Raw genomic sequence first — 15,336 nt, forward strand, 5'->3', positions numbered from 1 at the left:
ATCTTCAATCCAATTTCCCACTTTGCTGGCGACCTCAGCTTTGTCTCCTGCTCCCCATTTAAGGTCTATGAAAATTGAAGCTCAAAGGATGAAAACAAGGGGATCTGAGGCTTTCCTCAACTTTCTCTCCAGGTTCACCATTTATTTTAAGATTTAAAAAAAAATTTATTCAGCATTTTAGAAGTTTCAAATTGGGAGGCTTTCTTGGGATAACTAGTCTACCATTTTGTCCAAAATGGAGTGCCACCCTTAGGCACATTACCTATCCCCTCTGTGTCTTAGTTTCTTCCTTATACAATGAGGATAAGAATAAAATCTATAAGTTTGGTGGGGGTAGTCAATGAGGGACTGCATGAAAGCCCCTGGCGCTAGTAAGTACTCAATAAATGCTGATTATTAGAAGCAGCAGTTGTAGTGAACTTAATGCCAATAAGGAGAGTACCAAAAAAATCAATATTATAGAACAATCTCATCTACGAATATAAATGGGAAATTCCTAAGAAAAGTTAAGCCAATGAAACCCAGCAGGGTATAAAGAATACAAAATGGCTAGGTAAGTTTATCCCAGGATGCCAAGATAGTTCCTCATCAACATATATTTGTGTGTGTGTGTATATATATATACACATATACACACACACACATATATATATATATTTGACCATACTAAAATTAAAGGAAAATACTACATGGCATGATCATCCTAATAGTCGATGCATAGAATTTAATCTTCATTCATTGTAATTACTCTTATGAAAGTAGGAGTAACAGAGACCTCCTCAATCTAATAGAGTAACTACATAACACCAAAAGCAAACCTCAGAAATACAGATGAATCTGCAGAAGGATTTCCACTGTAGTCACAAAACACAGAAATCTACTTTCACCATGATTATTCAACATTATACTGGAATTTCTAACCCCGTGCTATCCAATAGAAGTGTATTAAGAGTTAAGAACTGCATAGGCATTTTTAAATTTGCTAGTAGGCAGATTTTAAAAAGTAAAAAGTACCAGAAGTTAATCATAATAATTTATTTTATTTAACCTGATATATCCAAATTATCATTTCAACATACAATCAATTTCAAAATTATTAATGAGATATTTTACTTTTTTTTCATTTTAAATCTTAAAAATCTGGTGTGCATTTTATACTTCCAGCACAACTCAAAGCAGCTACATTTCAGATGCTCAGTAGGCACATAAGAAAATGTACTGAACTTCATATGTAGTCAGGGAAAAGCATCAGGTTGGCAAGCATTAAAAAGTCTGAGAATGTCAAGTATTGGTAAGAAGGAAGATTCTATATTGTGGGTAGGAGCACCCTACCATTTGGAGAACAATATGTAATAAATTTGATGTAGACAATATTCAGTCCAATAATTCCACATCTAGATATATACTTTAGGAAAATTCTTCCCCAAGTGTGTAAATAAATACTTTTGATGGATGTCCTCATAAGCTTTGTTTGTAATAGGAAAAGTTATTGGAAACTCTAAATATCCATAGGTAGAAGAAGGAAAGAGAACTTGAGGTGAACACACACAACGGAATAATACATCACAGTTAAAGTAAACTAAATGTATATGCACTAAGATGGATCAAGCTCAAAAAAAAAAAAAAAGGAGAATTTGTATATTATGATAGAATTTATGTCAAATTTTTAAAATGTATAAAAGCTACATATATTTTAGGCATATTCTATAACTAGTAAAAATATAAACGATATAGTGGATGGCTACACAGCATAATAATCATAGTGGTGCCTCTCAGAAAGAACAGAGGGAAGGAAATGAAAATGAGAAAGGATGGGATCAAAGATTTATCAGTAAAATATTACTTTCTTGATTAAAAAAATGAAGCAAATGTAACATGTCATCTGGAAATTTTATTTGATGGCTACATAAGTGGTACACTGTATTGTCCCTAGCACTTTTCTGTATTTTTTAACATTTTCACGATTATAATCATATAATGCTTCTTGCTATCTGAGTATCATGGATGAAAAATTCTTACTTGCTACACAGACTGAGTCTTTTCCATTGAAAGGAAATTTAGAGGAAATGAAGTCCTACACATGAATGATCTGTGTGTATACCAACATATGGATGCACATGCGTGAGTGACAGGTCCAGTCTAGTATCTAGATACTTGATCTGTGTCTAGAAGAGTGTCTGGAACATAGCAGTGCCTTAATCAGCACTGAGTCCATGAATGCATGAAGTGTGTTGCACTGGTGGACGGGACCTTCAAGAGTCAATTTGCACCAAGGGAGATTTGCCACGCTTGTGCTGTGATTAATTAAAACCATGCACTTGGTTTTCCAGATACATTCAAAGGATTAAACTGGCCATGGGAGGCAGAATGCGATACCTGACCCAGATATTGATTTTTGGTCCAACTGGGGTCTTGGCTTTATGGAAGGAGAAAGGGTATCTAGGCTACAGAGGAAGTGCCTTTTTCCCCATGTTACTCTGAACACAGCAATTCCACTTTGGTAGCCAAGTGACAAAGCATGTCACAAGCTGTCATGAGCAGGAGAGAGTTGGAGGAAGGATTTTTCCCTAAGTCCGCAGACACAGCATGGCTTTAGTTCAGCAAGGACTCCAGGAGACTCTGAATTATGGATTTGCCACAGAAAGCTGTTATGTATCTCTACTAATGAAGCTCCATGGTAACTTGACCTACCATTATATAGGTTTCCATGTCTCCAGATCAAACCACTTTCCCACATAAAACACATATGTACCACTAAAGCTGATCTAACAGCAATTTATAGGAAGACAGATGAATAGATGAAAGATAACATTAGATTAAGATAGATAGATAGATAGATAGATAGATAGATAGATAGATAGAACTCCTTTTCCCTGAGAGTTTCACTCTATTAGATAAATTTAGCTGCAAAAGGATTGAACAAATATGCCAAAACTCATGAGAATTCTCTGTTTTAAAAAAAGTAAGATCTTCAGGAATGTTTTTGCAATTAACTATGCTCCATGTATAACAAACCTAAATACAAGAATTGGCAACCAGACCTACAGATACTGTAAAGAAGGGAATGCTGAGCACTTCATATTGTCTTTTGGCACCAAGTTAAAAAGACCAGGATGTGGTTTCAATTTTGGATGTGCTAATTATGTTTGTCAATTGTGAGTTTTGCTTAATTAATTAGTCATACAAATTTAGCTTGAGTTTTTTTTTTTTCCACATCTAAATCATTACTATAGCAATTAAAAAGCTGCTTTGATTAGCTCCTTTCACAGTATGTAGCACAGCATACTCTTGTCAACTTCCTTTTGACAATCTAGCATTTGGGTACTGTTTGGAGAAAATATATTCTATATGTTTGGGGAAAAATAAAAACCAAGGCAGGAAAGAAGAAAAGTGGCCCAGCAGAAGATAAGTCAACAACTATTGCCACCATAAAATGAGTGAATACAGACTGGAAATTGTAATAACACATGTTCAGGAGGAATACCCAGGGGTGGAGTGAGAGAGTGCTGAATAAACCAGGGACATGTTTCTTTTGGAAAATTAAGATGGGGAGACGGTAACAAAGATAAGTCTTTGACTCCCAATCAATGTCAAAACCTATAAAATACTATAGGAACCAAGCTTGTCTTTGTCTGGGACACCTAGCCTGATTCTCATAATCACAAATAAAGGCTATGGGTAGGGGGCTTCTGCCACATGAATCTCTCCCCATGGCCATTTCATACACTAACAAGCCCAACTGTCAGGGACATTGTGTGATACTAGGTTGAATTTCCTCTTAATTGATACATAGGTGTTACCTTCCCTATGAACCACCCGTGGATGCTGTATCACTCTCCTTTCTGCAGAGTGAGAACTTGACACATAGTGGGATTTAATATATTCCCCCATACCACACTGAAAATTAGAAGCAAATTCAAGAACAAATACAGGATTTTAACTTCCATTCAGAACAATCTGTCAACCAAACCTTCCCATGCTTGCTCCTCACCATTAGCCCTGCAGGCAGGATGATAGCAGGCAACAGCTAATAGGTTATTATATACCCATGATGTTTATAAAACACAGAACCAACAGCAATTATTTAGAGAATATAATGCCATTTCTCATTTTAAAGTCATTCCTAAGGGTAATAACTTTACACATGTGGTATGTCTCAAAGGGTCGCCAACATCTTTAATAGAATCCAACTGTGGAATAGAAAAAATATTTCATCTAAGAAGTGGATCCTAGCTGTCAAATAAAAAGTCGCTGTTGAATGCTGTAAAGTACATTTTTACACCCATGGAACTCATGGAAAAAATTAGAGTTAACATGGATAAAGGGATTTTAAAAGGCGAGAGAGGGAAGAGTTTCTTCAGGAGTCTCCAATGACAAAAATGTGTGCATTTTCTGAGACCTCCAGAATGAATTACTAAGGTATCCTCAAACAAAAGTGGTTTTGCTATTCAGAAATGCATATGTTCGAAATAAAGAAAATTAAAAATTAAAAAGACATGATTCAGATTTTGCAGTTTTTTTGATACCCAAAATCCTACAGCACTCTAAAAAAATTGAAATTAATTTTCAAACTTTACTCAATAAATTTGTCCCCCAAAATATCCCAAATAAGTGCATATTTGGATACATGTACATATATATATGCTGAATATATTCCTATTAAATTCTCATATATTTAGGATTTCTCAATATGACTGGTGCTGGATGAGTCCTGAGATCCGGCCCACATCTTCAGGGATCTCCTTTAGCAATTATGTGCACACACACACACACACACACTCTCTCTCTCTCTCTCTCTCTCTTTCAATTTTCTGTTCTTCTGGATCCCTCCCCTGTGCATATTGATAAACTCATGCCTCCCACTTCAGCATTTTCTCAAGCAATCATGCTCTCCCTCCTTCTGCCTTCACAGCCATTCTCCTAAAGGAGATATCTATTCTCACCATCTCCACTTCCTCGCCACTTACTCACTTCTCAGCCCACTGCAATCTGGCTTCCACTGAAACTGATCCTGCTGAAGTCACCCAAGCCTCTCGATTTGCCAAATCAAGTGAAAACTTCCCCCCGTCTATTTTACAAAGTCTCCCTGAATCGTAGACACTACTGATCTCTACCTTCTTGAAACTCTGCCATCGAGATAACACTCTTCTCTGTCTCTCTTGCACTCTCTCACTGTCTCTCACTGTCACCCCGGCTCCCTCTTTTCAGTTTCCATCACTGCCTCTTCCTCCTCCAATATCTCCCTAATTGTTGAATGTCCCAGAGGTTCTTCCTTACCCTCCTCTCTTTCTCCTAGATTCCTTATGGCAGATGCATTCACACAAGCCAGAAGCCTGGGACTTATCCTAACACAATGTCATCTTCATCTCCATATTCACCTCAAGTCTTATTGATTTTGTACTTTCATTTTCTGCCCAGCCTCTCTGCTCTTGAGCCTACTGTCCACACTGCAAACGGAGAGAGATTAAGAAGTAAATCTGGTCATATCACTCTCCTGCTTACCACCTTCCAGTGTTTCTCCCTCACCTATTATTGTGGATTTATAAGTTTTTTAAAAAGGAATCTTTAGGCCTGGTCTGTAGCTCATACTTTTGATCAGAGCACTTTGGGATGTCAAGGCAGGAGGATTGCTCGAGCCCAGGAATTGGAGACCAGTGTGGGCAACACAGTGAAATCTCATTTCTACAAACAAACAAACAAACAAACAAAAAAAACTTAAAAATTAGCCCAGCATGGTGGCGCTTGCCTGTAGTCCCAGCTACTTCGGAGGCTGAGGCAGGAGGATTGCCTGAGTCTAGGAGGTCGAAGCTGCCATGAGCCATGATTGTGCCACTGCACTCCAGTCTGGGTGACAGAGCAAGCCTCTGTCTCAAATTTTAAAAAAGGAATTTTTTTTTTTTGCACTGGGAGGTAAGCTCTGTGCAGGTTATGCCCGCAAAATGCTTGGCACCTAGTATGTGCTCAATAGACCACTGTTGGGTAAAATGAAATCTTACAATGAAGTCCAACTTGAAGCATGCACACAGTAAAACTGAGAAATTCCCATTAAGACAAGGGTAGGAGCAGAATCCTCCCTGCTTGCCCTGAACATACCCCACCAGTACCCCAGGTACCTCTGTGAACCCGCTACTGATCTGCGGCATATCTGGAAAACCAGAAACCCATGTGATAAAGTGTAAGCTTCCTAGTACGGGATAGAGACCCTTGACAAACTAATTTCTACCTACCCTCCAACATCATTTCTGATTGATCTCCGTCTTTGCCCTTCACTCCAGCCTTGATAGGCTGAATTACTGCCACGCCTGGACATGCAGGGCTTTGCACATGTGGTTCTTTTCTGCCTAGAATACTCTAACCCTCCTTGACAGCCTGGAAAACTCCAACTTACTCCTCAAGAGCAGCTCAAAGGTGAAGATTTTTCTGATTCCACAAGCAAAATGTATTACTCCCTTAGTGCCATAAATATACCTCATACATATCTTTATTATAAGTCTTTTCACACTCTGTATCATTTTTTGTTTACAGGTTTACTAACTCTACTGGGCTATAAAGGCACGAACTCTTTCTTATTTATTTTTGAAACCCAGGGATTAGCTAATGCCTAGTACCCAGGAGATACTCATTATATGTTTGTGTAATAAATGCAATTCTACTGGACTGAATCTTTTTTTTATCTCATATCCTTTTGGTAATGTCATTTTGCATGTCACAGTGTCCCATGTTAAAAACTGACCAGTTAATCTTCTACTATCTATGTTTTAGCAGAAATGAATAGGGATGAAGACTTACAGATTCAAATAAATATTTAGAGATAATGTCTTTTTAAAATTTTACTTTAAGTTCCGGGATACATGTGCTGAACGTACGGGTTTGTTACACAGGTATACACATGCTATGGTAGTTTGCTGCGTCTATCAACCCATCATCTAGGTTTTAAACTCCACATGCATTAGGTATTTGTCCTAATGCTCTCTCTCCCCTTTCCCCCACTTCCTGACAAGCCCCAGTGTGTAATGTTCCCCTCCTTGTGTCCATGTGTTATCATTGTTCAATCCCCACTTATGAGTGAGAACATGCCATGCTTGGTTTTCCATTCCTGTGTTAGTTTGCTGAGGATGATGGTTTCCAGCTTCATCCATGTCCCTGCAAAGGACATGAACTCATTCTTTTGTATGGCTGCATAGTATTCCATGGTGTGTATGTGCAACATTTTCTTTATCCAGTCTATCACTGATGGGCATTTGGGTTGGTTCCAAGTCTTTGCTATTGTAAATAGTGCTTGTGAGTCTTTTTAATTGAAATTGAGATGTCTGAGATCTAATGGGTTATTACAACTGTTCTTCTCCTGGGCACTGCTGAAATAATGTCTTGCTTCTTAGGTTTTATATAATAAGATAAATAAGATAGGAAAAACATGTGGGTCATATTTATTCAATATGAGTGAGATCAATAGAGTATAAGAATGTGATCCCTTAGCAGGTTCAGAAGGGGGCCATCTCTTTAATGATATAAAATCGAAAATGAGAAACATCAGATGCAGAAAAGAAAATTTTAGTTAAAGAAAATTTGATAGCAAATTTAACTCAAGCTATGTAAATGAGACTTCCCAGGGAATGAAAAAATATCTTCTCATTCTCTCCAGCTGGTCTCCAGAGTCGATGTTTCTACAACAATAGTTGCATCAGTTTCCTCACAATTCTGTAACATTTGGGTGCTAAATGCAAACCAGAAAATAAAACTCGGTGTGTTGGTCTCCTGGTAGATGATTTTTGTTTTCCACTTCCAGGGCAGTTTTGCAAATCATGTAGTGAAGAATCATATTCATCTTTGATATATATATCTCAATCAGATTATGGTAACCAGTAATTTACCTACCATCTTATTAGCCAAAAATATCTGGTATTACTTAAGACTTCTTTCTGTATGTACCAATGTAATATTCTTGATGTTCACAAAGATGGTATTGCGGGACCCTGAAGTACCCACTAAATCCTGGAAGAACAATGAAATCCCTTGAGTTTCAAATCCAAGTGTACCTTATTGTATGTATTCTAATTCTCTGAAAAATAGGGACTCATGTAGAGCATATATGGTTGTTTGTGTGTGTGTATGTACCTGTGTGTGTATGTATGTAGAATATTTGTTTGTAACACACCCAGTCCACCACCCATAACCCATAATAAAAAACTTACACTAAATCAGTGGTCCCAGCTGGTCACAATGCCTCACACCTATAATCCCAGATATTCAGTAGGCTGAGGAAGGAGGATCACTTGAAGCCAGGAGTTTGAGACCAGTCTGGACAACATAGTGAGACCCAACTCTAAAAATTTTTTTAAAATTAGCTGATCATGGTGGTGTGTATCTATCGTCCCACCTACTTGGAAAGCTGACATAGGAGGATTGCTTCAGCCCAGGAGTTCAGGGCTGCAGTGAGCTATGATTGCACCACTGCACTCCAGCCTGGGGAACAAAGCAAGACCTAATCTCTAAAAAAATTTTTTTAAATAAATACGTAAATCAGTGGTCCTTCAAGTATGGTCTAAAGACCCTTGAGGAACCTGGAGAATTTGTCAAGAGTTACACAAGGCCAAAACCATATTTATAATAATGCTAAGACATAATTTGTCTTTTTCATTCTCATTCTCTTGCAGATTTGAGTTTTCCAAAGGTTATATGACATGTGATATTGGAACAGGTTGAATGCAAAAACATATATGAGAATCCAACAGTATTCTAATAAACTAGACATTAAAGAGGTTAACAAAAATGTAAAACACCACCACTCTTCTCATTAAAAGTTTGTTTTGGGAAATATAGTTATATTTCATTAAAATGTCTGATGTATGCTGAAATGCAGTGGGAGAATTTGAGATTTATTGTGCTTCCTGAATCTAAGGATTCATGTCTTCTACCTATTCTGGAAAATTCTCACCAATTACCTCTTTAAATATTTTTCATATCCCCTCATTCTCTTTCATCCATCTAGAATATCAGTACAACATATATGTGTTCTTCAAATGCTCACATATTCAATGTTTTTTATATTTTTCCATTCTTGCAACTCTGTGCTGCACTTTAGGTACTTCCCTCAGATCTTTCCAGTTCACTAATTCTTTTTACAACTGAATCTATTTTGGTTATTTAAGTATTCCATTGTATTCTAAAATTTGATTATCACTTTTTTTTTTTTTTTGGAAGTTCTACTTTGTTTTATAAAATCATCAGGTCATATTTATGTGTGTGTTCTTATTTACAGTTATTCCTGATATTGTTTCCTTAAACCCTTTAAAAATATAAAACTCGTTCTATATTCTCTATCTGATTGCTCAGTTATCTGAAGTTCCTGGAAGTCTAATAAAGCTGTTTTTACTGCTTGCATTCATGCATGGAAATCTGTTTCTTTTGGTATGCAATTTTGGATTGTGAATTTATGTTCAATCAAACCTTTTATCCGTGGGAATTATCTTAAGTCTGTTTTCTGTTGCTTATCACAGAATACTGAACCTAGGTAATTTATAAAGAATAGGACTTATTTCTTACAGTAATGGAGGCTGGGAAGTTTTAGGTCAGGGGGCCACATCAGCTGAGGGACTTCTTGCTGGTGGGGACTCTGAAGAGTCCAAAGGTGGTGCAGGGCATCACATGGTAAGGGGACTGAGTATGCTAGCTCAGGTCTCTTTTCTTCTTATAAAGCCACCAGTCCCTCTCCTGTGATAACCCATTAATCCATTAATCTATGAATGGATTCATCCATTCATGAGGGCAGATCCCTTATGACCCAATCACTTCTTAAAGGCCCCACCTCTCAATATGACCACATTGGGGATTAAATTCAACAGGAGTTTTGGAGGGAAGAATATTCAAACCATAGCAGAATCTTAAGTAGCCTAGGATGAAGACAGGAGTCTTTGGAGAGGATTTGCATTTGCTTCTGTTAGGCACCCAAGGTGTCCCAAGGTACTATGTATTAGAACTCCTATCCCACTTGAGGGCAGGCCTGAGGTTATAAATTCTCAGGACATACTTTTCGTTTTTACTCTGTATGCCCAAGCCAAGCCAGACAATTTGCCTTATTATCTCCTTTTGCTAGTTATTTTTTTCTATCCATCTTTTAGGGCTTGAGGGTTCCAGATTATTGTGAGGATCCTAGCTCCTCTCTACACCTTGCTGGGTCCAAGGTCTTATCTTCATGCGGCTGTTGAACACCAAGCATCTTAATTACCTGCAACTATAAATGCCCCAGGGCATCAGTGGCTTCAATGTCTGCTCCTCCCTTGGTTTTCAGCTTCTTCATTTTTTGATCCCTGGAGATTTGCCTTGCTTTTTTGCAAGCTTAGTTCTATATATGAGATATTTGTTACATATTGTTTAATATTTTAGGTGTCTTTTTAAGGGGATTTCCAGGTTATCTTGTTTGCCATATTGCTCAGGAATATAAACTGATACAAATTTCTGAAAGATGAAATCCATATACCATGCAACCAAGCAATTTTACACAAAGAAATTTATCCTTTGCATGGAAATTTGGCAACATCTGTCAAAATTTAAAATGTACATAATTTTTAATCCAGCAAGTCTACTTTCTAGAAATTTATCCTACATATATACTCACACTTATACAAAATGCCATATGAATAATGTTATTTGTTGCAGCAGGCTTTGTGAAAGAATAGAAATTGTCAAATGTCCATCATTAGAAGACTAGCTGAGTAAATTAAACTACTTCCCACAATATTCTGCAATTGTTAAAAAAAAATGAAAAACTTCCATATGATCTGATATGGAAAGATGTTTACGGTGTAAGTTGCATGACTTCTTTACATAAAAAATATAAAATATGAGAAGATGTGCTTGTATATTCATTAAAAGCTGAAAAGATACACAATGGTTAAGGTAGTTTCCTATAGGGATCAGGACTAGGCCATTGTTATACAAAACACTGTACCTAAATGAGAAATTTGCTAACTTGAAATTACTTTTACCCATTTATTAATGAGTAAGAAGTACCTTACTACATTATTAGTAGTAGTGTTACTAAAGGCTTTTAAAAATAAAGTCCTTCTCCCCAAAGTGTTCTGCAACTCTTATCATCTACTACCTGCCTGTCATTCTTTACCTGTCATTTAACCTACCTGTCCTCTGCTGACTTTACTAGGACATTCATTACCTAATGCTCTAAATATAATTTTATAGACTGAAATAGATAGATTTCATACTTCCATCTGTCCTGAGAAGGAATGGTTTACAGTGTACATAAAGGAGTTATATTTTAAATGCCACACCACTGCAGAGGGAAAGGAAGGGCTCACTGAGAATTAACTGAAAAGCCAGCCCTATTGCTTTGGCTACGTCACAGTTTGATCAGCAGGAGAGACTGATTTCAACATCTGAGCCCAGCTGTAGCTTCTGGCTGGAACCTTTGAATTTTCAATGAGCTGCTTAATGTCCAAGGACTAGAAGCTGAGTTAGGCATTTATACAGCTGGGGACATCTTCTGGCATGAGTTTGAAGGTTTTCTTTTGAACATCTTCATTCCTTCATATGATGAACTCCTGGAGATGAGAGTGCACAGCTTGAGTTATCTGATTTCCCATTAGATTTAGATGTGCAAATATAACAAAGCCCATGTAATTTCATATACATTCATAGCCTTTCACATACTAAATTGCAACTCTCTTTGCTTCATTCTCCTTGAAATAGGCTTCATATTAGTGCTGTGATGAAAGCCAGCCCAGATATTATTCTAAATTTTGGATTATAATTTTCACCATATTGTAAGGTTAGGGCATAAGTTACTTCAGATATCTTTGTAGTAATTGGTTGCTTTGTAGATATGGACTTTTTGTGTTTGTTTGAAAAAATGAAGAAGCAGATCAGAAGAAGAGAGAAATTTTCCTTTTAGAAAAATAATTATTTCCTTTTTGAGTTTTTATTCCCATCAAAGTCCATAAGAGTTGACACTGAGGCCGGGCGCGGTGGCTCAAGCCTGTAATCCCAGCACTTTGGGAGGCCGAGGCAGGTGGATCACGAGGTCAGGAGATCGAGACTATCCTGGCTAACATGGTGAAACCCCGTCTCTACTAAAAATACAAAAAACTAGCCGGGCGTGGTGGCGGGCGCCGTAAGTCTCAGCTGCTTGGGAGGCTGAGGCGGGAGAATGGCGTGAACCCGGGAGGCGGAGCTTGCAGTGAGCCGAGATCACGCCACTGCACTCCAGCCTGGGAGACACAGTGAGACTCCGTCTCAAAAAAAAAAAAAAAAAAAAAAGAGTTGACACTGAGCTCTTTGGAAAATGTAGATACATATAAATAGAAATAGCAAAGATGGCAGTTTCTGAAATAATGTAATCTACAGGCACCAGAACGGAATATTTCTTGATTATTGGCACCCCAAAGTATCTTTCTTTTTTTATTATACTTTAAGTTCTAGGGTACGTGTGCACAACGTGCAGGTTTGTTACATATGTATACATGTGCCATATTGGTGTGCTGCACCCATTAACTCGTCATTTACCTCAAAGTATCTTTCATAACAGTCCTCTTCAATGCCATGAGTTTCCTCATTCTTTGTATTTCTCAATCCTCTAATAAAACGCAAACATTTTAGAAAAGACGATCTTTGGAGGCCATGTTCAGTCATTAAATTCTATATCCATCATATCACTTTCCAGTGTGAGAAGCTGAGAAGGACTTAAACACAAGATAGGTAACAAGAAGGTAGTAGACAAGTATGACAGGGAGGTCCATCAGGGTGGCAAAGGAGGAAGGACATTTAGCAATAATGGACCAATACCTATGCATTGAAAAGGTGCTTCACTGAAAAACAGTGAAAATAGAGTTACGAAATAATAGTATCCAGCTATTTAATTTCCTAAATATGGCCAAAGGTATAGTGCAACTGGAAATCATATTAGGAATAAAAACAAATGGGTTTCGTAAAGAAGGTTAGGATTCCAATTCTGCACATACGAAGCTCTAAATAAATATGAAACTGTTTCGTACATGACACACATATGAATTCTGGGTAAAATATTAATCCTCCCAAAATTTAACAAATAGCTAAGCTTAAAAGAAAGTGAGAACTCCCCCAGGTGATGGGAATACAATGGGAACATAAAGCCAGGGCAGTAGGGGAGTGCATGGGTAGGCGATTTAAAACCTAGGAACAGGTTCTGGAGCCTGGGAGCTGGGATTTCACCACCCACAAAAGGCTGCTTCGGGATAGAACAGGCTTGTCCAACCCATGGCCTGCAGGCCACATGCAGCCCAACACAAATTTGTAAACTTTCTTAAAACATTATGAGACATTTTTGTGATTTTTTTTTCAGCTCTTCAGCTATCGTTAGTGTTAGTATATTTTGTGTGTGACCCAAGACAATTCTTTTTCCAATTTGACCCAGGGAAGCCAAAAGATTGGACACCCGTGGGGTAGAAGGAGGAGAGGCGCTGGAACTGAGGCTTCCACATAAAGCCAAGGCCCTTGAAGGGCTGCTCAGACTGGCAATTATCTGCTGTCAGCTGTGAAAATGCCACCCACCAGCTCAGCAAAGCAGTAAGGCAGTTTTTACCTGCCTGAAACGTTGAATAGAGAAAATGCCCCTGTGAGACAGCAAGCCATTCAGATACCTTGGCTGGAAGAACTACCTGAAGGTACACTTCAGGAAAATAGGTAACTGAACCCAGAGCAAAGATGAAGTGTGAGAAACAATGAGGAGGTAAGAAACTGGTAAAACACCAACACCAAAATCATTAAGATATGATTCATTTCATGGATATTAAAACAAGAAAGAACTTCAATACTGGACATGTGAGACTCGGGTTGGATTTCCAAATAAAATCCAGCTATATGCTAATTCTAAGAGCTACAATTAAACCAGAATGACACAGAAAGTTTAAGAATAAATGATGGGGAATTTTGCATCAGAAAAAATGCTAACCAAGGTGCATTTATATTAATATCAAGCAGAAAAAAACTCTAAAGAAAAAACAGTACAGTATCATTAGGAATACATAATGGTAAAAGAGTAATTTACTGAAAGACATAATAATTCTGAATTTATATAAACCTAGCAACATAGCCCCAAAATATATGCAAGGAAAATAGAATTAAAAAGATAAAGGGAAAGATCCACAACCATATTAGATTTTTTTAACATGCCACTTTCATCACAGATAGATCAAAAGACCAGAAATAAGTGAGACTATAAATGATTTGCTAACCCAATTAAGAGACTCCATGCAATGACAATAATTATATAGAATACGACATCCAACATTTTGAGAACTAATATTCTTTTTTCAAGCAAAAATGGAACACATATTAGCACAAAGAAAAATTTCAAAAACTACCAAACAAAATATCACACAAACCAAGATGTCTACTCAAAATATAATAAATTTAGGAAACAATAACAAAAGGTTATTTAAGAATTTTTCATTTTGAAAATTTTAATGTATTTCTAAATAATCCGAGTCAAAGAAGAAATCGCAATAAAAATTATAAAATATTTAGAACTGATTCACAAAGAAAACACTATATTTCAAAATGTGTGCAGCTAAATGAACTAATCCTAAAACTGAAAATTAATGATGTAGGCGACTCAAAATAATAGGAGAAAGTTGATGAAATGAAAAACTAAATATTGGAGCAGAAGTTAATGAAATGAGAAACAACAGAAACAAATCTTGAAGTCGCTTTTTAAAAGAAATTAACTATTTTGTTATCAGGGCTAATCATGGGGGAAAAACAAAAAACATAAACAAAACAGATCTGAAAGTAAAGGGTGAGCTAATCACAGATAGAATAGACATTTTTTTTTTATATCACAAGAGAACAGGCTGAGTAACTTGATACCAATAACTGGAAACAAAAAATTGAATAATTCTCTAGAAAAATATAACTTACCAAAACAGACTCATGACAAATTGAGAAGTTGAACAGCTCTATATCCATTAAAGAATTGGAATTGATCATTAAAAATCTATATCACCCTCTATAATAAAAAAAATCACACCATGCTGGATGGTTTTATTGGAGAACATGTCAAACTTCCAACAATCATCATTTTAAAGTTTTTGAGAGAGTACATAAACACGGAAACTTCACTAACTGATTTTAATAAGACTGACATAACTTGGCACCATAACTGAAAAAGTACCGTATTAGAAAGGAAATTTGGCCAGGTGCAAGGGCTCACACCTGTAATCCCAGCACTTTGGGAGGCCGAGGCAGGGGCACTGCTTGAGCCGAGGAGTTCAAGAAAAGCCGGGGCAACATGGCAAAACCCTGACTCTACAAAAAATACAAAAGTTAGCTGGGCGTGGTGGCAGTAGC

The 15,336-nt window shown here is 37.1% G+C and overlaps 1 protein-coding gene and 1 long non-coding RNA gene across 6 annotated transcripts in view; one reads left to right on the forward strand and one right to left on the reverse strand.

Annotated features, from left to right (window-relative positions):
- Positions 1-4,259, forward strand: part of LOC141409266 (uncharacterized) — a 30,290-nt gene extending 26,031 nt beyond the window's left edge. The window contains exon 5 of the long non-coding RNA XR_012428845.1: positions 4,163-4,259. This is a non-coding gene — a long non-coding RNA (uncharacterized lncRNA). The remainder of the gene's footprint in view (positions 1-4,162) is intronic.
- Positions 1-15,336, reverse strand: part of LOC123566807 (uncharacterized) — a 201,649-nt gene that overhangs the window by 141,922 nt on the left and 44,391 nt on the right. The gene's annotated exons all lie outside the window — the stretch shown is intronic.

Source organism: Macaca fascicularis, chromosome 20, assembly GCF_037993035.2.
Source record: "Macaca fascicularis isolate 582-1 chromosome 20, T2T-MFA8v1.1".
Classification (NCBI taxonomy): Eukaryota; Metazoa; Chordata; class Mammalia; order Primates; family Cercopithecidae; genus Macaca; species Macaca fascicularis.